The sequence below is a fragment of the Cervus canadensis genome, chromosome 10, assembly GCF_019320065.1.
Source record: "Cervus canadensis isolate Bull #8, Minnesota chromosome 10, ASM1932006v1, whole genome shotgun sequence".
NCBI classification, from domain to species: domain Eukaryota; kingdom Metazoa; phylum Chordata; class Mammalia; order Artiodactyla; family Cervidae; genus Cervus; species Cervus canadensis.
Window position 1 is genome coordinate 44963900 of NC_057395.1, and position 22521 is coordinate 44986420.

Genomic DNA, 22521 nt, shown 5'->3' on the forward strand with positions numbered 1-22521 from the left:
ATCTAGGAATAAACTTACCTAAGGGCACAAAAGAATTGTACACAGAAAATTATTTCTGTATGCATGTATGTTTGTACTATAAGATCATTGTTTCAACTGATGTTTGATTGAGATTGGCTTTGTAATAGAAAAATAAAAAATATTGCTCTTGTGGAAGTTTCTAGTCTAAACATGGTCAATAATTTTTCAGCACATATCATCATTTCATAATAATGCTCTACTGCTGAAAAAAAGCAAACAAGTTAACTGATTTCAATCCTATTCTTACTCAATGGGAACTGATTTAATCATGCTCCTTCTACAGTATATCTGCTAACATTGGATGGTGCAGCTGGGGTGTTACCTTCCTGTTATTCCTAACCTGTGAAGGAAGAGGAAAAATATCAGCCTGCTTACTCCAAGGAGAAATAGGCAATGGATTCCAAAAGTCAGAGAGTGAAACTTAGTAATGGCCACTTCATTCCTGTCCTGGGATTTGGAACCTGTGCACCTCCGGAGGTAACACTAGTGGTTGGGGGTCAAGATATAAATAGTAGTGGATGTAACATGAGTGAAAGGGATTTGGGTCGTCAAGCACTGGGCTCCTGTGCGGCTCTGGGAGGATCACATTGTTCCACTAACCAGGCTGGAACCATGCTCTATGAAAGAGGAGAGAGCATTCAGTCTTCACTCTGCATCAGGGTATGAAACTGTGCTCACCTGTAGATTACTCTGGGTCTGAGTTCCCCTCCAGTTTCTGTCTCTTTTCCAGCTTGGCAGAAGAGGTGAGACTCGGCTGTCAAGATCACTGACTGTCAGCTGCTTTCCTTTGTGGGTGACTGCAGTTGCACGGTTTCTCTGTACATTTTATTAGTTCAAGAACTCTTTCCTGCTTCCATTAAGACATGGCCCGGAGAAGTATTTGAGGTGGAAGGTCCTGAAGATGAGGTGACTGAAAACTAATGGGAGAAAATTGCTTTTCTACTGTGGGATACCTACTTGGTGCCAGGCAAGAAACACTTCAGCTGTGTTTTGCCCTGTGCTTCTGTTTCTGCTTGGAAACTTCTTCTGATGGGAACCATAGTATCACTAGAGGGGATAAGATACAATCCTACAGGCCAGGTTTTGTAATGTATCCTGGGGTTTTGTAATGTGCTTTTATTAAAGTATGGTCTACAGTGCTTGATCATAAGAGGGGCTAGTGGACAAGTCTCTAGACTAGAAGCCAGAAAGTTTGCTATCTTGCCTTTAGAGTAGATGTGACAAGGGACTGGACTTATACTTTGAGGCTCACTATTCTAATTTATAAAATGGAAAAATTATTAAGAGACACTTTGCAGATAGAAGACAGAACTTGTTTACTTCATAGAGCACACTGGGTTGAAGTGAGGAAAGGGACAGGGCTGTTACTGAAGCTCATGGGCTCATTCCCAAGTACATTCCCGAAAGTGAACATCACTCAGTCATGTTCAACTCTTTGCGACCCCATGGACTGTACAGTCCGTGGAATTCTCCAGGCCAGAAAACTGGAGTGGGTAGCCTTTCCCTTCTCCAGGGGATCTTCCTATCCCAGGGATTGAGCCCAGGTTTCCTGCATTGCAGGCGGATTCTGTACCATCTGAGCCACCAGGGAAGCCAATCCCCAAATGTCCATGCATTTAAGAAAAACCAGAACTAGACCCAGCAGAAGTCTGTTACACCAAATATCTACCTCCTTGAAATGGGAAAGATTTTGAATCACATAAAAAGAAATGGAATATTATTGAGCATTGAATACAAAGTTAACCCATTTGCAATCACACAGAAGAACTGGGAGAACATTAAGTTAAGTAAGCCAGAAATAGAAAGACAAATACTGCATGATCTCTTTGTAGGTGGAATCTAAAATAGTGATACTTGTAGAAGAGAGAGTAGAGGTATGGTGACCAGAAGCTGGTTACAAGACTGGGAAAAATGGAAAGATGTTGGTCAAGGGTACAGACCTTCAGTTATAAGAAGCATAATTCTGGAAACCTGACGTACAGCAAGTTGACTATAGTTAAAAATAATGGGTTATATCTTGAGATTTTGTAGACACTAGATATAAATCTTCTTATAAGCACCTCCAAAAGGTAGCTATGTGAGGTGGTGTTTCTGTTAACTAGCTTGCTTGTGGTAATTAGTAGCAATGGATACTTATATGAGTAAGTACAATCCTGAGAAATGGCAGGCTGGATGAAGCTCAAGCTGGAATCAAGATTGCCATGAGAAATATCAATAACCTCAGATATGCAGATGACACCACCATAATGGCAGAAAGTGAAGAGGAATTAAACAGCCTCTTGATAGAGGTGAAAGTGGAGAGTGAAAAAACTGGCTTGCATCTGAAAAACTATGATCGTGGCATCCCGTCCCATAACTTTATAGTAAATAGATGGGGAAACATGGAAACAGTGACAGACTCTTTTTTGTCTTCAAATTACTGTGGATGGTGTGTAGCCAGGAAATTAAAAGACACTTGCTCCTTGGAAGAAAAGCTGTAACAAATTTGGACAGTGTATTAAAAAGCAGAGACAACACTTTGCCCACAGAGGTACATATTGTCAAAGCTATGGCTTTTCAAGTAGTTATGTTCATGTATGGATGTAAGTGCTGGACCATAAAGAAGGCTGTGCACCAAAGAATTGATGCATTTGAACTGTGGTGTTGGAGAAGACTCTTGAGAGTCCCTAGGACAGCAAGGAGATCAAACTAGTCAATCCTTAAGAAAATTAATCCTGAATATTCCTTGGAATGACTGATGCTAAAGCTGAAGCTCCAATACTTTGGCTACTTGATGTTAGTGACAACTCATTGGAAAACACCCTGATTCTGGGAAAGATTTATAGCAGGAGGAGAAGGAGGGGACAGAGGATGAGATGGTTTGATGGCATCATTGGCTCAAAGGACATGAGTTTGAGCAAACTCTGGGAGATGGTGAAGGACAGGGAAACCTGGAGTGCTGCTGTCCATGGGGTTGCAAAGAGTCAGACATTACTGAGCAAGTGAATAACAAGAATAACTTATATGAGAACATCATATTGTACACCTTGAAAAGATAGGTTTTTTTTTTGGGGGGGTTTATTCTGTGTGGCTTCACTGGTAGATATAAGTCTCAGAAGTTTTCACCTTGGTTCTTGATACTTTTACCAGGCACCTGTAACTTCGCTCATTTTGCTTCAAACACCTCACATTATAAGTCATATTCATGACTACAAAGTTTTGTTAAGTCCTTTGAGTTCTTCCATCAAATCACTGAACCTAAAGGTGGTTTTGCCATCCTCTGATACCAGCAGTCAGCCACTGATCACCTGAAGTTGAAGAGTTCCTGGGTAGTGTTCATTTAATTACTTATTAGGTATGTTAAGGGAAACTGTATGGGTTCATCACTACACATACAGAACTAACCAAACACACAGATAAAAGGTGATTCTTTGGAAGATCAAAGCTTGTGCCTAGCAATATCTTATGTGGATATTCAACTTCTACATTTGTTGCTTATGTAGGTTGCTAAGAGGGAAGCTCTGGAATTCACCCCATTTGCTATAGAGGTTGGGTTCTGCCATACTGACTGTGCTCATGCCTACCAAAATGAAGAGGAGATTGGCCAGGTCATTCGAGGCAAGATTGCTGATGGCACTGTGAAGAGAAAAGACATATTCTGCACTTCAAATGTACTGTGTGGGTTGTGTGTGTGCACATGTGCAAGTGATTGTGCCCAGATGACAATTACATAATAGGATCCTTTGGTGAAGAGTTGTTTGGTGAACTATGCTTATTGGTGTATTCCTAAAGTATTAGAGTTCCCTGGTGGTTCAGTACTTAAGACTTGGTACTTTACTGCCATGAGCCAGGATTCCATCCTTGGTTGGGGAAGTAATACCCCACAAACCTTGCAGTAAGACAAAAAAAAAATTACCTAGTGTATTATTAATGCAACTTTCATTCTTTAACCTCTACAGCTTTGGTTAACTTCCCTTCGACCAGAGTTGGTCCGAGCAGCCTTGGAAAAGTCACAGAAAAATCTTCAATTGGACTACGTCAATCTCTATATTATTCATTTTCCAGTGGCTCTGAAAGTTAGAAATTTGTGTGATCACATCAATGTTATATCTTGTGTTAGAATGTGTACCAACTTGCATGGATGGTTGAATAAAGATTTGTCTTAGTAGGTTGAAGGGATGATTACACTAGAGTAGAATCCCCCAAGTAATTATTTGTGATCATCTTTTTACTGAGTTTTTTAAATCCCTTACATGCCTCCCAGAGAAAGGAGTTAATAATCTGAGGCTCTGCCTGAAAAATAAAGGAAATAGAAATCAGCCATTTCTTCAGAAAGTCCTGGTTATGACTCCTGAGTGTCTGGGAAATTCATGAACCAAGAGTTTGGTGCAGCTGTGGTGAGCTTGACACTGCATTACATTGAACAGGATGAGTTAATCTTGTCTTTTACTCTTTCAAGTTGAGCAGATTTGGTGGTGCTTCCTCTGGGTGAGTCAAATCTCTTAACTGTATAGGAAGTTGGGAGACATTGCCTACATTCTTGCCTGTCTTCACGATGAGGTTTGTAGACTGCACTTCACCATTAAGAATGGTTTACTTAGAACGCTGGATTTCAAATTACAGAAATAAACTCAAGCCATCTAATGCAAAATAGCTTAGTGGACTATGTAGATGGCAAGTACCAGACACAGAAAGATGTGAGGATTTGCAGGACTCTTCAGAAATGTCTCCTTTTCTCTATCCCTTATCAGGACACTACTCATGATTTACTTTATTTTAACTGAACATTTTTCATTGGTGGCAAATAGGACCTTGGGGCAGTTTGAGGCTCATGGTCACAAATATTTGACAGCATGTCTGGATCGTCCACATTCCATATCCACCTAAAGATAACCTTGCAGTTCACATGTCTGCCCTAGGACACCTGATGCTCAGAGGGAAAAGGAAGTCTGATATATAGCCATATGAAGACTGCAATTTTTATTCTGGAAATTATGTCATGTAACTTACTGCCATTCCCAGCTCAAAAAGGCATTTCAAAATGGCAAGTACAAGAAGCAGACAAAATAGAGAGAAGTCACTGTGGGTCCCTTTTAGGACCTAGAAAAATTGTGTTTATTACAACATATATTGAGTATAAGAGATTGGAATAAGCCTCCTTCCTAAAGGTATTGCTGACAACTCCATATATGCAAATCACTTTGCAAATATTAATATTTAGAAATTTGTAAACCTAAGGTTTACTCCATGGTGCCAGGTAGCCTTGCTCAATGCAGAGAAATTATTTTGAAACATGTCTAAAATGACTGCTTCTATTCTAGCCAGGGGATGAATTATCCCCAAAAGATGAAAATGGAAAACTAATATTTGACTCAGTGGATCTCTCTCATACATGGGAGGTGAGTCCAGGGAGGAGAGATCCATGGGAAGAGCCAGGAGAGGGGGAACCTCCTTCATTTCTTCCACCTGTGAGAATGGGCTGTGGACCATCAGACTCAGCAGTTCAAGAATCTAAGGCCTGGGATGCTGGGTAGTGGGGAGGAAACCATTGCTGAGATGTTCACAGAGAGGAACAGAGGAAGAGAATTTGGGATAGTGTAGATAGGCATCTTTTTCCTTCCATGTGATATGACTTTCAGGAGTTTTTCTAAGGTGGGGGCAGTAGTTTTTCTTTTTGTATCATGACCTTCTTCCCGATTTTTCTTCTTGATAGTCAAGGGTAACTCTTGATGGAGGAGAGTGATTACTGATGTTTTTCACCACTAATTCTTGTTCTATTACCCATTCCAAGTGACTGTCCACCACCCCTCCCTCCCAGGTCCTGGAGAAGTGTAGGGACGCAGGGCTGACCAAGTCCATCGGGGTGTCCAACTTCAACCACAAGCCGGGGCTCAAGTACAAGCCCGTCTGCAACCAGGTGAGCAGCTCAGCTCCTCTCCCTCCTGCTCTTCAGAACCTCTTTCTTGCCCTGGAGCCAGATGTCTGTCTGTCCTCACCTCCTGTTCATCTGACCTTTGTGGACAGAGGATTCTAGAGAGTAGAGCCTCTCTGGATGGTGTGAATAGAATCCATATCAGTATCTCTGTTTACAAAAGTCTGGGCAGAAAAGGTGGGTTGCTTTCCATCTAAACTGTGGGTAGAACTCAGAACTAGAAGAAGGAGGCATTTCCTTGAGATGAAAGGATGACCAGATGGAGGGCAATGTGCCCTGGAGTGATCTGCATACAGGAAGGAAGATGATGAAGACATGGAATCAGAAGTAAATTAATATGGCTATTCAAGGTTTTTTTGTATTTCCATACAAATTGGGAAATTATTTGTTCTAGTTCTGTGAAAAATACTGTTGGTAGCTTAATAGGGATTGCATTGAATCTAAGATTGCTTTGGGTAGAATAGCCATTTTGACAATATTGATTCTTCCAATCCATGAACACGGTATGTTTCTCCATCTGTTTGTGTCCTCTTTGATTTCTTTCATCAGTGTTTTATAGTTGAGATGGATGAAACTGGAGCCCATTATACAGAGTGAAGTAAGCCAGAAAGATAAATAACATTACAGCATACTAACACATATATATGGAATTTAGAAAGATGGTAATGATAACCCTATATGCAAAACAGAAAAAGAGACACAGATGTACAGAACAGACTTTTGGACTCTGTGGGAGAAGGTGAGGGTGGGATGTTTCGAAAGAACAGCATTGAAACATGTATATTATCTATAGTGAAACAGATCACCAGCCCAGGTTGGATGCATGAGACAAGTGCTCGGGCCTGGTGCACTGGGAAGACCCAGAGGGATTGGGTAGAGAGGGAGGTGGGAGGGGGGATCAGGATGGGGAACACATGTAAATCCATGGCTGATTCATGTCAATGTTTGACAAAACCCACTACAGTATTGTAAAGTAATTAGCCTCCAACTAATAAAAATAAATGGAAAAAAAAGAAGTAAATTAATAAAGTAACAAATCAGCTGAGATGGGTGTTAAGGATTTGTGTGGGGTTCTGATGTCTGAATCCTTGGTCCTGGTGTCTCAGCATTTATGAGTCTTAAACAGGGAGCACAGTTCAGAAAAATGTGTTGCGGGTAATTAAAATCATCCAGTTTAGAGGGTGAAGTAGCTCAAGGTGGTACTAACAATCTATGAATATTTACTCAGGAACATCTACTCAAATGTAGAGCACAGCTTTTGATCACTCAATCTTGGACTAGTTCTCCCATCCAGGTCTATCATAAAATTAAGTGTATAAATACACTTTTCTCTATTTCTCTGTTGATGTTGACTTTTCCAATTTACATTTAATGTTGTAGTCTTTCCTTTAGCCTTTGAAATCTTTTAGTCTTTCTCTGTTATATTAATATTGCCTTTGCATATAATCTGAAATTCTTCTCTGTGAGCATTCTACAGGTGGAATGTCACCCTTATCTCAACCAGAGCAAACTGTTGGATTTCTGCAAATCACATGGAATCATTCTTGTTGCCTATGGTGCTCTGGGATCCCAACGAGTAAAAGAATGGTATTGAATCCTATTGGAGATACCTGGGAGTTTCCCTAAAATTCAGTTTTTGATGAAATATTTTAAATTATACAGTACTCAGATAACTCTCTTAGGCAGAGGCGAGAGAGGGGAGGGATGGAATGAATCCTTCTTTTATATCTTCCCATTACACAGCCAATTTTTCTGTTATATTAGATTGTCAACTTGTCAATAACAAATGTCTGCATTGAAATCTATATAGAATCCCCCAGTTGAGACCAGAGACACAAGCTTATGTAATGATTTACTTATTGACTAATGAATACATTTCTAAAAATAGATATTGTGATCCTCACCTACCTCATATCTAAAATTGGGATAATAATATGTAACTCCTATGTCTATCATGTTAGAAAATATTTCAATTTGAAGCATTTCTTTAACATCTATAGAAACATAATGATAAAATAAATGTCTCTTATTTTGAGACTACTCAATTTTTATCCATACCTCAAAAAGTTAAATTTAAAACAATCTATGGCTGATTCATATCAATGTATGACAAAACCCACTGAAATGTTGTGAAGTAATTAGCCTCCAACTAATAAAAAAAAAAAAAGAAAAGAAAAAAAAAACACACCAAAAAACAATTCCTGGTCTTTTCCTTCTGTTTTTCTACTCATGCCCTTGATTTTAGAAGAAAAACAATCCCTGATAATTAAAGAAAATATCCACCATTTGGCAATCTGGTCTCAACTCAATAATGCATCTGAATCACCTGCAGAGCTTTGTAAACACAGGCTGGGAGGTGACACAGTTGAAGTTCTGTTCAGTTTGTCTTCATCTCAGCCATGGAATTTATATTTATTACTAGATCCTAGTTGATAGTGATGATGCTGGTCCTTGGACCACACTTTCAGAAGCTCTGGTTTAGAGTCTATCTACTTAGTCTGTATGGGAAGCCTACTTACAAACTGAGTATTCAGTCTCAGCTCTTTGGCTTTTCTGAATTTCCTTCCAGGGTGAACTTAGATCTGCCCATTCTCTTGGAGGACCTTGTTCTTTGTGCCATTACCAAAAAGCACAAGAAAACCCCACTCTGGTTGTCTTTTGCTACCAGAAACAACGTGGGGTTGTGGTTGTGGCCAAGGGTAACAATAAGAAGTGGATCAATGAGAACATACAGGTGATGAGCAGGGCTCTGGGCAGAGGGCTCCTAAGGAATATCTTTCCTAAGGGTCATTCTTTGTCAGCTCTCAAGAGTATCCTTGAGTCAAGACAAGTTACTTGTCCTTCCCTGTGCATGAATGCTTTGTGTATATTCCTGATGGTTTTCTCATCCAGATTTGGCAACAGGAGAGACAATATGGCTGGATAGGGTTAAGATTGGACAGAAAATAGAGATCTTAGGTTCAGAGTTATATCAGCAATTTATTCTGTTACCTCGTGTAAATGATATCTTATTTTCTCTGTTCTCAATTGATAAAATTGCATTATGTGGTGTTTTAGACTGTTTGAACTGCTCTAATGAAATACTACAGATTGAGTGGCTGGGGAAAAAAACTAAATTTATTTCTCATAGTTCTGAAGCTGGAGGTCTGAGGTCAGGATGCCCATGTGGTCAGGTGAGGGCCCTCCTCTAGGTCACAGGCTTCCCTTTTATCTTAACATGGTGGAGTGGGCAACAGCTCTCTCCAAAATCTCCTTTATGTGTATGATATTGTTGAAATCTCATCCATGAGGGCTCTGCCATCAAGATCTAATCACCCCCAAAGGCTCTATTTATAACACCATCAACATGTAAATTTGGGGACACAAAAATTATGGCAGCATTCTTTAACCTCCTAATCATTGTAGTTTTATTTTGTATTTCCCTGAATACTCATACGTTTTCATCTTCATACATTTAATCTTTTTGAGATGCTGTCTTTGAGAAATTTCTCTTCAAGACTTTGTCCAAGTTAGCTATGTTGTTTCTCTTTTGACTTCTGTGTAGGAGACTATTATTGTACTTTAGCCATAGCTGTAGAGGAAACTCTCCCTAGTTTCAGGATTTAATGCAGAGATCACTTCTGCATCTCTTGATTCTGTGGTTTGAAAATCAGCCTGCACTCAGCTCAGCTGTTGTCCTCTTGGCTGGGCTCTCTCGTGCATTTTCAGTGCAGAACAGCTCAGCAGTTCTGCTTTAGCAGGTAGATGTGGCTCTTTTCAGAGGATCCTGAACACTTCTCTGTATAGTTTTTTGTATATAATTGGCTAGAATAAGGCAACTAACCTGGTCTTCATCTCAGCACTATTGTATGATTGCCAGTCAGTGGGGAAAAAAATCTCTTCCTTTGGGATTGCAGAGTTGGACACACTAAGCAACTGAATAACACCAAGTGTCCATATTTTCCACAGATTTTCATTGTTAATTCTGTCATATATCAAGTATCCATAAATACATTTCTGCCCACTCTTTTCTATTTAACTATTCAGTTTTCTGTACTGTGTTACTAAAACAAAAAATAAGTCTTGCTTTTCAGTATGGTACATTCTTCTATTTTAAGGATGTCTTGACTGCTTTTGACTAGCTCTTCTCTCATTTAATATCAGTATCACTATACTGACTTCCACAAGAGTATATGTGTTTAAGTCTTTGGTTCATGTTGCATTGAATCATGAGATCACTTTGGAGAAAATGAATTTCTTTATAAAACTGAGCTTTCCACTTCATTATTATGATGTAAATTTTTAATAATTTGTTGTTCCTTAATGTTTAAGCACTTTTCATAACTTTCTCCACAAAGGCATTTATATAAAGTTTTTTTTAGATTCAATTATAGATAATGAGTAATTTGATATCAGATTCCTGAACAGGCTTTCATGGGGAGCCTCCTTCCCACACTGCTTCAGCTGAATGCTGTCACCCTTAGGGCGTGCTGGTGAGAGGCAATCAGTTTAATGTCAGCTCAGGTTCAGTATCGAGTCAGGAGTGTCTAAAGCAGTGTGTTTGGAAAAGAACGATTTTAGGTTTTTTATTTTTTGTCTCAAGTAATTCACTTAGAAAGATAAGTGACTGATGTGCTGTAATCTTTTTATTTTTATTAGTTGGAGGCTAATTACTTTACAATATTGTAGTGGTTTTTGCCATACATTGACATGAATCAGCCATGGATTTACATGTGTTCCCCATCCCAATCACCCCTCCCGCCTCTCTCCCCATTCCATCCCTCTGGGTCTTCCCAGTGCACCAGCCCTGAGCACTTGTCTCATGCATCCAACCTGGGCTAGTGATCTGTTTCACCCTTGATAGTATACTTGTTTCAATGCTATTCTCTCAGAACATCCCACCCTCGCCTTCTCCCACAGAGTCCCAAAGTCTATTCTGTACATCTGTGTCTCTTTTTCTGTTTTGCATATAGGGTTATCGTTACCATCTTTTTAAATTCCATATATATGCGTTAGTATACTGTATTGGTCTTTATCTTTCTGGCTTACTTCACTCTGTATAATGGGCTCCAGTTTCATCCATCTCATTAGAACTGATTCAAATGAATTCTTTTTAACGGCTGAGTAATATTCCATTGTGTATATGTACCACAGCTTCCTTATCCATTCGTCTGCTAATGGGGCATCTAGGTTGCTTCCATGTCCTGGCAATTATAAACAGTGCTGTGATGAACATTGGGGTGCACATGTCTCTTTCAGATCTGGTTTCCTCAGTGTGTATGCCCAGAAGTGGGATTGCTGGGTCATATGGCAGTTCTGTTTCCAGTTTTTTAAGGAATCTCCACACTGTTCTCCATAGCGGCTGTACTAGTTTGCATTCCCACCAACAGTGTAAGAGGGTTCCCTTTTCTCTACACCCTCTCCATGATGTGCTGTAATCTTTTTGAGGTGAATAGAGAAGGAGAAGGTGTGGGAGGGAGAGGTGAGAACTCAGCAGAGGGTCCTAAGGTGCTCACCTGGAAGCTGAGAACAGTCATGGCTTCCCTGTCCCCTCTTCTTGCCTCCATCCAGCTGGAAAGTCCTCCAGTCCCCAGGGGAAGGCCGGCTCCTTGAAGGAGAGATTAACGTGATTGTTCCTTCCTTCCAGGTGTTTGACTTTGAACTGACTTCAGAAGACATTAAAGCAATTGATGGCATCAACAGAAATATGAGATATTATGAATTTCTACTGTAAGTGACTTGCAGGTGTTTCACACATACACTGTTTTCTGTAGCAGGGAGGTCAGCAGGGGAACTAAGCTTTTTAAAAGCTTAATTCTAGGAAGACAGTTCTGATTTCCAGCTTAGGAATCTACCAGGGGCTTTCTACAGACCTCAGACCAGAGGTTTTCTCCAGGGCTCCATTTCTCACCAACAGAAATGTGATTGGGGCTCAGGACAGCCCATCAGTAAAATCCCCTGAGTTGACATCGTGGTGAATTCACTACTTTGTACCCCTAATCCCTGTGCCTGGTGCACCTCTTCTCAGGTTTGAGGGACCCAGTAGACACAGAGGGCACAGTGCCTGCAGCTCAGTATTCTTTCAGTGTTCTTTGAACATGTTTAATCTTTATTTCTTTTTACACCAGGGGAAGATTATTGTATTAATAATAAATGTATAATAGTGAATCCATCACAAATTGCATTCAAGTTTGTTGTTGTTTTTAGTCACTCAGTCATTTCCAACTCTTGGTACCCCATGGACTGTAGCCCGCCAGGCTCCTCTGTCCCTGGGATTTCCCAGGCAAGAATACTGAAGTGAGTTGCCATTTCCCTCTCCAGGGGATCTTGCTGACCCAGGGATCAAACCTGTGTCTCCTGCTTTGCAAGTGGAACCTTTACCACTGAGCCACCTAGGAAGCCTGCAATCATGTTAACCCCAACATAACTATAAAATGTATTGTTGATGTTTTTATGGAGGAGGGTCCATCAGTGCTATGATGTCACATGGGCCTGCCTCCACTCCGTCCCCTAAGTGTCTGGTGGACATTCTCCCTAATTGGTATTTATTCACCAAGACACTATCCATTTCTTTCAAATCGACCTCTTCATTGCCCTTTCTTCCCTATTACAACTCTCATGTCCTCATCCTTGTTATCTCACAAAACTGAATTACTAGATCAAAAGCTTAACTGACCCCCCAGTGAGTGACTGCTTAGCAGGACACACTCAGGTAAGGTCATCTGGATCTCTTTGGTTTCTTGAGTCAAGACTCACACCAGTGTTGTATTTGTCCATCAGGGCTCTATCCCTTGGGGGCCCCTAACTTCTTGACTTTGATTCAGTCACTAACATGGAATTCCAGCTGCTTATTTACTGCATGAGGATGTCAGGATTGAAGAGACAGAAGACTGATCAAACAGGGAGAATTAGGAAGGGAGCTTAGAAGAACGGAATACCAATTATTGGCAAAACGAAGATTTTGTCTCCAGTGAAAGATCTCAAAACTCTCCCTATTGTTTGTATAGCTATATCATGCTTCTGATAAAAGACTTGATAATTGAAAAAAAAGGTGGAAAGTTACTTTTCTGTACTTAAAGGGTTTTAAGTATAGTTGTATGTTTTCCTTCATTAGGCTGTGAATGCCTAGACTTATTTATCTTTGTGGGCTTGGGTCCACAGCCCAGCTCCTGGCACCTGGAATCACTTAGAATGCATTCTTTAATGAATTGAATTGAAAAAGACAAATTCTGAAAGAAAAGTAGAAACATGGAAAAAAGGAAAAAAGTAGTAATAGTAATTAGTGAATAACCAGTGGTTTACTACATTATAAATTAAAAAAAAAATAACCCCACTTTGAGCTGTATGATTGATTATTCAGGTGCATATGGTAGTGTTCTGATTGATGACAAGTTCCTTAATATAGGCACTCTATATTTTTAGGGCTGCTCAGTATCTGCTTATTGATAGATGTATGAAAAAGAGTCAGACATTCCACCTGTGTCTGAAATGACTTCCAGAGTTAGCCCTAGGTCTTGCGCTCTCATATAAATTGTAAACTACCTGTCACTGTGGAGTGAATATTACACGTGAGTGTTGGGACTGGACATGCAAGTGCTGTGTGCACATGGAGCAGACTCCTGAATGTGTGTTTGTCAGGGGAGAAGGAGGGATGTGTTTATAGATTTAGACAAATATATCCTGACTGCATCTATAGAGTAGCAGCTTTTGACAGCATGACAGATTTAATAAATTAATCCTCCTCCTCTCTTTCAGTGGTGTTTGCCATCCTGAGTATCCATTTTCTGAAGAATATTGACTCTCAGCTCTCACTGTGATTCTTTGAGAATTACTTGCTTCTAGGACTATGAAGAGGATTTTTGTATTTGGTGAAGGTGCTTAAACGAAGTGTTTGAATGTTTCAAATCTTGCCTTTCCTTAAAAATATAAAAACAGTTTATGAAACAATAAAGACTTCAAAGTAACAATAAATTTTTTTCAAAATTAAAAAATACAAATTGCCGAAAATTTGGAAAGCATAATGGAAGTGATAGAGAATAAAGATAAACTGTGATTAACCCATTTAATAATACTTAAATTTGGTGCTTTAACCTTGTGATTTTCCTGTAGAAATGTGTGTGTTTTCATTTACAAAAAGAAAAGATCTTCAGTCTACAACTGTCTACTTGTTTTTAACTTGGCATAAGTATCTTGATAAAATAAAAATATGACTTAAAAAATCCAGTATTATATTTTGCTTACTATAAAGCAGGACATCTTATTCATTTATTTAATTTTTTAATTGTCTTCCAATGCTTAACATTTTGATGAGTTTTATATATATTTTGCCTTTGATTCGTTGGTTGCAATTCATTCATCAATTCAGCAAAACTTTACTGAATATTCTTTAGAAACACATGGTTTTATCAATAAATATTAATTAAAATGAGAAATTCTTGAGTTAATAGTTTAGTGGGCCGAGACTGTGAATGACATCAGGAGAATTAAGCTGTTAGAAATGGGTAAGTGCCTGTTGGAGATAATTCTGCACAATCTCTCTCACTTTTGCACATCTGTTAGGCAGAGACACCAACTACTTTTCATCCCACACAACTTTTCCTTTGTATAAGAAACAGCCTTGCAACAAAGAGACAGTGGCTCCCTTCATTACTCTGGAACAGAAAAGGCTAAGTTCAGGAAGAACGAGTGTCTATGTAACATTTAAGGTCCAGTAAGTCAGCTGATGTGGGTGGAGCTTACTTAGTGAGATGGGGTGATAGGAGCTGAAGAGAAGGCCCAGAGAGCCATTGGGATTTTGAGTCTGTATTATGTAGGTTTTTGAAAGGATTTTACTCTGAGAGAAACAGAGAATGATATTTAGGGCTCTGAGCAGAGTAGTTACATGAATAGACATGCTTTTTTTTTTTTTCCTTTATTTATTTATTTATTTTTCTGTGGGTTTTGTCATACATTGATATGAATCAGCCATAGATTTACACGTATTCCCCATCCCGATCCCCCCTCCCACCTCCCTCTCCACCCGATTCCTCTGGGTCTTCCCAGTGCACCAGGCCGGAGCACTTGTCTCATGCATCCAACCTGGGCTGGTGGTCTGTTTCATCATAGATAATATACATGCTGTTCTTTCGAAACATCCCACCCTCACCTTCTCCCACAGAGTTCAAAAGTCTGTTCTGTACTTCTGTGTCTGTTTTTCTGTTTTGCATATAGGGTTGTCGTTACCATCTTTTTAAATTCCATATATATGTGTTAGTATGCTGTAATGTTATTTCTCTTCCTGGCTTACTTCACTCTGTATAATGGGCTCCAGTTTCATCCATCTCATTAGAACTGGTTCAAATGAATTCTTTTTAATGGCTGAGTAGTATTCCACGGTGTATATGTACCACAGCTTCCTTATCCATTCGTCTGCTGATGGGCATCTAGGTTGCTTCCATGTCCTGGCTATTATAAACAGTGCTGCGATGAACATTGGGGTGCATGTGTCTCTTTCAGATCTGGTTTCCTCAGTGTGTATGCCCAGAAGTGGGATTGCTGGGTCATATGGCAGTTCTATTTCCAGTTTTTTAAGAAATCTCCACACTGTTTTCCATAGCGGCTGTACTAGTTTGCATTCCCACCAACAGTGTAAGACGGTTCCCTTTTCTCCACACCCTCTCCAGCATTTATTGCTTGTAGACTTTTGGATAGCAGCCATCCTGACTGGCGTGTAATGGTACCTCATTGTGGTTTTGATTTGCATTTCTCTGATAATGAGTGATGTTGAGCATCTTTTCATGTGTTTGTTAGCCATCTGTATGTCTTCTTTGGAGAAATGTCTGTTTAGTTCTTTGGCCCATTTTTTGATTGGGTCATTTATTTTTCTGGAATTGAGCTGCAGGAGTTGCTTGTATATTTTTGAGATTAATCCTTTGTCTGTTGCTTCATTTGCTATTATTTTCTCCCAATCTGAGGGCTGTCTTTTCATCTTGCTTATAGTTTCCTTTGTAGTGCAAAAGCTTTTAAGTTTCATTAGGTCCCATTTGTTTAGTTTTGCTTTTATTTCCAATATTCTGGGAGGTGGGTCATAGAGGATCTTGCTGTGATTTATGTCGGAGAGTGTTTTGCCTATGTTCTCCTCTAGGAGTTTTATAGTTTCTGGTCTGACATTTAGATCTTTAATCCATTTTGAGTTTATTTTTGTGTATGGTGTTAGAAAGTGTTCTAGTTTCATTCTTTTACAAGTGGTTGACCAGTTTTCCCAGCACCACTTGTTAAAGAGGTTGTCTTTTTTCCATTGTATATCCTTGCCTCCTTTGTCAAAGATAAGGTGTCCATAGGTTCGTGGATTTATCTCTGGGCTTTCTATTCTGTTCCATTGATCTATATTTCTGTCTTTGTGCCAGTACCATACTGTCTTGATGACTGTGGCTTTGTAGTAGAGTCTGAAGTCAGGCAGGTTGATTCCTCCAGTTCCATTCTTCTTTCTCAAGATTACTTTGGCTATTCGAGGTTTTTTGTATTTCCGTACAAATTGTGAAATTCTTTGGTCTAGTTCTGTGAAAAATACCGTTGGTAGCTTGATAGGGATTGCATTGAATCTATAGATTGCTTTGGGTAGAATAGCCATTTTGACAATATTGATTCTTCCAATCCATGAACACGGTATGTTTCTCCATCTGTTTGTGTCCTCTTTGATTTCTTTCATCAGTGTTTTATAGTTTTCTATGTATAGGTCTTTTGTTTCTTTAGGTAGATATACTCCTAAGTATTTTATTCTTTTTGTTGCAATGGTGAATGGTATTGTTTCCTTAATTTCTCTTTCTGTTTTTTCATTGTTAGTATATAGGAATGCAAGGGATTTCTGTGTGTTAATTTTATATCCTGCAACTTTACTATATTCATTGATTAGCTCTAGTAATTTTCTGGTAGAGTCTTTAGGGTTTTCTATGTAGAGGATCATGTCATCTGCAAACAGTGAGAGTTTTACTTCTTCTTTTCCTATCTGGATTCCTTTTATTTCTTTTTCTGCTCTGAATGCTGTGGCCAAAACTTCCAACACTATGTTGAATAGTAGTGGTGAGAGTGGGCACCCTTGTCTTGTTCCTGATTTCAGGGGAAATGCTTTCAATTTTTCACCATTGAGGGTGATGCTTGCTGTGGGTTTGACATATATAGCTTTTATTATGTTGAGGTATGTTCCTTCTATTCCTGCTTTCTGGAGAGTTTTAATCACAATGGATGTTGAATTTTGTCAAAGGCTTTCTCTGCATCTATTGAGATAATCATATGGTTTTTATCTTTCAATTTGTTAATGAGGTGTATTACATTGATTGATTTGTGGATATTAAAGAATCCTTGCATTCCTGGGATAAAGCCCACTTGGTCATGGTGTATGATTTTTTTAAATATGTTGTTGGATTCTGTTTGTTAGAATTTTGTTAAGGATTTTTGTATCTATGTTCATCAGTGATATTGGCCTGTAGTTTTCTTTTTTTGTGGCATCTTTGTCTGATTTTGGAATTAGGGTGATGGTGGCCTCATAGAATGAGTTTGGAAGTTTACCTTCCTCTGCAATTTTCTGGAAGAGTTTGAGTAAGATAGGTGTTAGCTCTTCTCTAAATTTTTGGTAGAATTCAGCTGTGAAGCCATCAGGTCCTGGGCTTTTGTTTGCTGGAAGATTTTTGATTACAGTTTCGATTTCCTTGCTTGTGATGGGTCTGTTAAGATCTTCTATTTGTTCCTGGTTCAGTTTTGGAAGGTTATACTTTTCTAAGAATTTGTCCATTTCATCCAAGTTGTCCATAACAGACATGCTTTAAAAAAATAAAAATTACCCTGGTTGCTATATTGAGAAGAAAGAGAGAAATAAAAACCCTCTTTTAGGACTCTACAGGAATCTAGGTGAGAGATGATGCTTGCGTGGGCCACAGAAGGAACTGTGAGTGTGGTCAAAGTTGTTAGAGTAGGGATATATTTTAAGGGCTGCATCAACTAGACTGTTTAACGTATTAGACATAAAGTGAAAGGAAAAGGGGCATCAAAACTGACCCCCAACGTTTGTGCTTAAGGGATAGGAAAAGGAGATGCCGTTTTCTCTGATGGAGACAATGTGGGGAGAGCATATTTTTGTGGGAAGATTAGGAGTTCAATTATAGACATGTATCTTTGAGATGACTTTAGGTACCCAAGTGAAGATGCATGCATACAGTTGGACATAGAAGTCTATCAGAGAAAAAGGTTAGCTAAAATATTTATATTTGTGGTTTCTCAAATTTAGTTGCCACTCAAAGCCAAGAAACTAGAAAATTGGAGATAATATGTCATACAGTGAGTGAGTTTAGACATGGATGTTAAGGTTCATGACAACTCAGCATTGAGAAGTTGGTTTTTCCTTAAAAAAAGAAAAAGTGGAGGAACCAGCAAAAGAGACAGAGAAGGAGAGGCTAGTGAGGTGGGAGGGACTGTTCTTAGAAAGCACATGAAGTGTATGATTGGAGGAAAAAAGAGTCCAGTGCTTCCTAGTGGATAAGTAAGAGAAGACTGAAACGGACCACTGGATTGGGCAGTTAACCTTGGCAAAGTCAAGTGGTGCTTTGATAGTGAAGGCAAACCTTGAGTAGAGTAAGTTCAAGAAATGGTGTGAAGAGACCAATGAGAAACATAGTATACATGGTTTTCAAAGACGTTGCTGTAACACGGACCATGGAATTGGGCAGGTGCTGAAGGAGAAAGTGGAATTACAAGACAAGGTTCCCTGTTGGGGGAGATGACCACCTACCTCTGAGGTCAGAGGAACAGTCCAGCAGAGAGAGGAAAACCTATGATGCAGCAGATGGAGGTGGGGCTGATTTGAACCACATTTGTTTTAGTTAGATTGCTGTTGTAACAAATGACCAAAAATTTGTGCTTTGAAACAACAGCAATTTATTAGTTGCTGATATTATTTATATTATTTATTATTGCTGATATTATTACATATCCTGAGGTCAGAAATTCAAAATGTGGTTCAATGGGCTAAAGTCAAAGTGCCAGCAGGCCAGCATTCTTTTCTGGAGGTTGTAGGGGGAAATCCATTTCCTTGCCTTTTCCAGCTCCTAGAGAACAGGTCTTGTGTTGTTGGAAGAGGGTGTTTGCTAAGACCAGAGCATCCTTTTGACAAAATTCTCTTAGCTTTGGCCCTGCTTTATTTGTATTCCAAGGCCAAACTTGTCTGTTAGTCCAGGTATCTCTTGACTTTCTACTTTTGTATTTCAGTCCCCTGTGATGAAAAGGACTTTTTTTTTTGGGTGTTAGATTTAGAAGGTCTCTTAGGTCTTCCAAGAACACATAAACTTCAGCTTCTCTGGCATTTGTGGTTGGGGTATAGACTTGGATTTCTGTCATGTTGAATGGTTTGCTTTGAAAATGAACCAAGATCATTCTGTCATCTTTGAGATTGCACCCAAGTATACTGCATTTTGGATTCTTTTGTTGACTACGAGGGCTACTCCCTTTCTTCGAAGGCATTCTTGCCCACAGTAGAAGATATAATGGTCAGTTGAATTAATTTCACCCATTTCCCATCCATTTTAGTTCACTGATTTCTAAAATATCCATGTTTACTCTTGCCATCTCCTGTTTGACCACATCCAGTTTACTGGGATTCAGAGACCTAACATTCCAGGTTCTTATGCAATATTATTTTTTACAGCATCAGACTTTACTTCCACCACTAGACACATCCATAATTGGGTATTGTTTCTGTTTTGACTCTGCCTCTTCATTCCTTTTAGAGCTATTTCTCCACTCTTTTCTAGCAGCACATTGGACGCCTAGCTGTGTCCTACACAGATCCTGTGTCCTGTAGGTGTAGGTACACCTGTAGGTACACCTGTAGGTGTAGGACCTGTGTCCTGACACCTACTTGTTGGACACCTACCAACCTGGGGGTCCTGTCCTTCAGTGTCATATATTTTTGCCTTTCCATACTGTTCATGGGATTCTCAAGGCAGGAATACTGAAGTGGTTTACCATTCTTTCTCTGTCATCAAATCTCTCCATCATGACTTGTCCATCTTGGGTGGCCCTGCATGGCATGACTGATAGTTTCATGAGTTACACAAAGTGTGATCCATGTGATCATATTGTTTAGTTTTCTGTGATTGTAGTTTTTATTCTGAAGGCCATAGAATTGAAATTCTTGCTTCTTCTGTGTGCCCTCTGATGGATGAGGATAAGAGGCTTGTGCAAGTTTCCTGATGGGAGGGACTGACTGTGGGGAAAGTCTTTCTCTGGTTGGCGGGGCAATGCTCAGTAAATCTTTAATCCAATTTTCTGCTGATGGGTGGTGAAATGAAGCAGACTCCTTTGTTCCTTGCCCCTGTACCATGTCCTTTCCCTGCTCTTTGTGGAAAACTTCAAAGAACAAGTTTAATCAGAGAATTGAGAAATGTAGACACAAAGGAAAAGGGTCAAAAGAGACTAAATAATAACAATGTGGTCATTAAGCATAATCAGGGACCTTCAGCTCTTTCTCAAGGGCTGTAGATAATATTCTGAACCATATCCTGTGAGCTGCCTTATAGATAGTAAAACACCTGGTGGAGAAGTTAACTACATGATGACCAGAATACATTCATGACATAAACTGCCACAATTCTGAGTATTGGCCTCAAGAAATTCAAACAAATGGGTCCTGGAACTGAAGACTAATGTGCATAAAGCAATCAATATGACACGGGTCAGACCACCGATGACCAATTTGAAGATGACTGTCAGAGCTGACTGTGCTGTTTCTGCATATAGCACCCTTGTCATTTCTGTCTATAAGGGCTCTTACCCCACTGGTTTCCACTGGAGAGGGGTCGGGCTCTGGATCGATGTCTGTCACCCCAACAGCCCAGTTGCTGGTATCTGAAATCAAACAAACTTTTCTTTCCACCAACCTGGCCTGATTATTGGCTTTGAAGCAACAAGCAGCGGTACCCACACACACCATTTTGGTAACAGTGGCACGTGCTCCCTTTAGTAGAAGGGAAAACCACTAGGACATTCTGGTATGACCTACATGAAATTCTTTATGATTATACAGTGGAAGTGACAAAAAGATTCAAAGGATTAGATCTGATAGATAGAGTGCGTGACAAACTATGGGTGGAGGTTTGCAACATCATATAGGAGGTGGTAATCAAGACCATCCCAAGAAAAGAAATGCAACAAGACAAAATGGTTGTCTGAGGAGACCTTACAAATAGCTGAGAAAAGAGGAAAAGCAAAAGGCAAAGGAAAAAGCGAAAGATTTACCTATCTGAATGCAGAGTTCTAAGAAATAGCTAGGAGAGGTAAGGAAGTCTTCTTAAGTGATCAGTGCAAAGAAACAGAGGAAAACAATATAATGAGAAACACTAGAGATCACTTCAAGAAAATTAGAGATAACAAAGGAACATATCATTCAAAGATGAGGACAATAAAGGACAGAAATGGTATGACCTAAGATAAGCAGAAGAGATTAGGAACAGGTGGCAAAAATACAAAGAAGAACTATACAAAAAAAAGGCCCTAGTGACCGGGATAACCATTATGGTGTGATCACTCACATAGAACCAGACATCATGGAATGCGAAGTCAAGAGGGTTTTCGCATGAACAAAACTAGTGGAGGTGATGGAATTCCAGCTGAGCTATTCCAAATCACAAAAGATGACGCTGTGAAAGTGCTGCACTCAATAACCCAGCAAACTTGGAAAAGTCAGCAGTGGCCACAGGACTGGAAGAGGTCAGTTTTCATTCCAATCCCAAAGAAGGGCAATGCCAAAGAATGTTGAAACTGCTGCACAATTGCACTCATTTCATAGAGTAGCAAGGTAGCAATGCTGAAAATCCTTGATGCTAGGCTTCAGTGGTATGTGAACTGAGAACTTCCAGATGTACAAGCTGGATTTAGAAAAGGCAGAGAAACCAGAGATCAAATAGCCAACATCCATTGAATCACAGAAAAGGTGAGGAAATTCCATAAAAAAGCATCTACTTCTGTTTCATTGACTATGCTAAAGATTTTGACTGTATGGATCAAAACAAACTGTGGAAAATTCTTAAAGAGATGGAAATCCCAGACCACATTACCTGGCTCCTGAGAAACCTGTATGCAGGCCAAGAAGCAACAGGACACGACAGGACACGAAACAATGGACTGGTTCCAAATTGGGAAAGGAGCCCATCAAAGTCATATATTGTCACCCTGTTTATTTAATTTATATGCAGAGTACATCATGTGGAACGCCGGGCTAGATGAATCACAAGGTGGGTTGAAGATCACTGGGAGAAATATCAGTAACTTCAGATAAGCATATGACATCACCTTAATGGCAGAAAGCAAAGAGGAACTAAGGAGTCTCTTGATGGAGGTAAAAGAGGAGAGAGAAATAACTAGTTTAAATCTCAATATTTGAAAAATTATGATCATGGCATCTGGTTCCATCCCTTCACAGCAAATAGATGGGGAAAACTTGGAAACAGTGACAGAGTTTATTTTCTTGGCCTCCAAAATCACTGCAGATGGTGACTGTAGCCATTAAATTAAGATGATTACTCCTTGGAAAAAAACTATGACAAATCTAGATAACCTGTTCAAGAACAGAGCCATCATTTTGT

At 39.5% G+C, this 22521-nt stretch overlaps 1 pseudogene; it reads left to right on the top strand.

The window, feature by feature from the left end:
- Positions 1 to 414: 414 nt before the first annotated feature.
- LOC122447962 lies at positions 415 to 13709 on the top strand (annotated as a pseudogene).
- The last annotated feature ends 8812 nt before the right edge of the window (positions 13710 to 22521 follow it).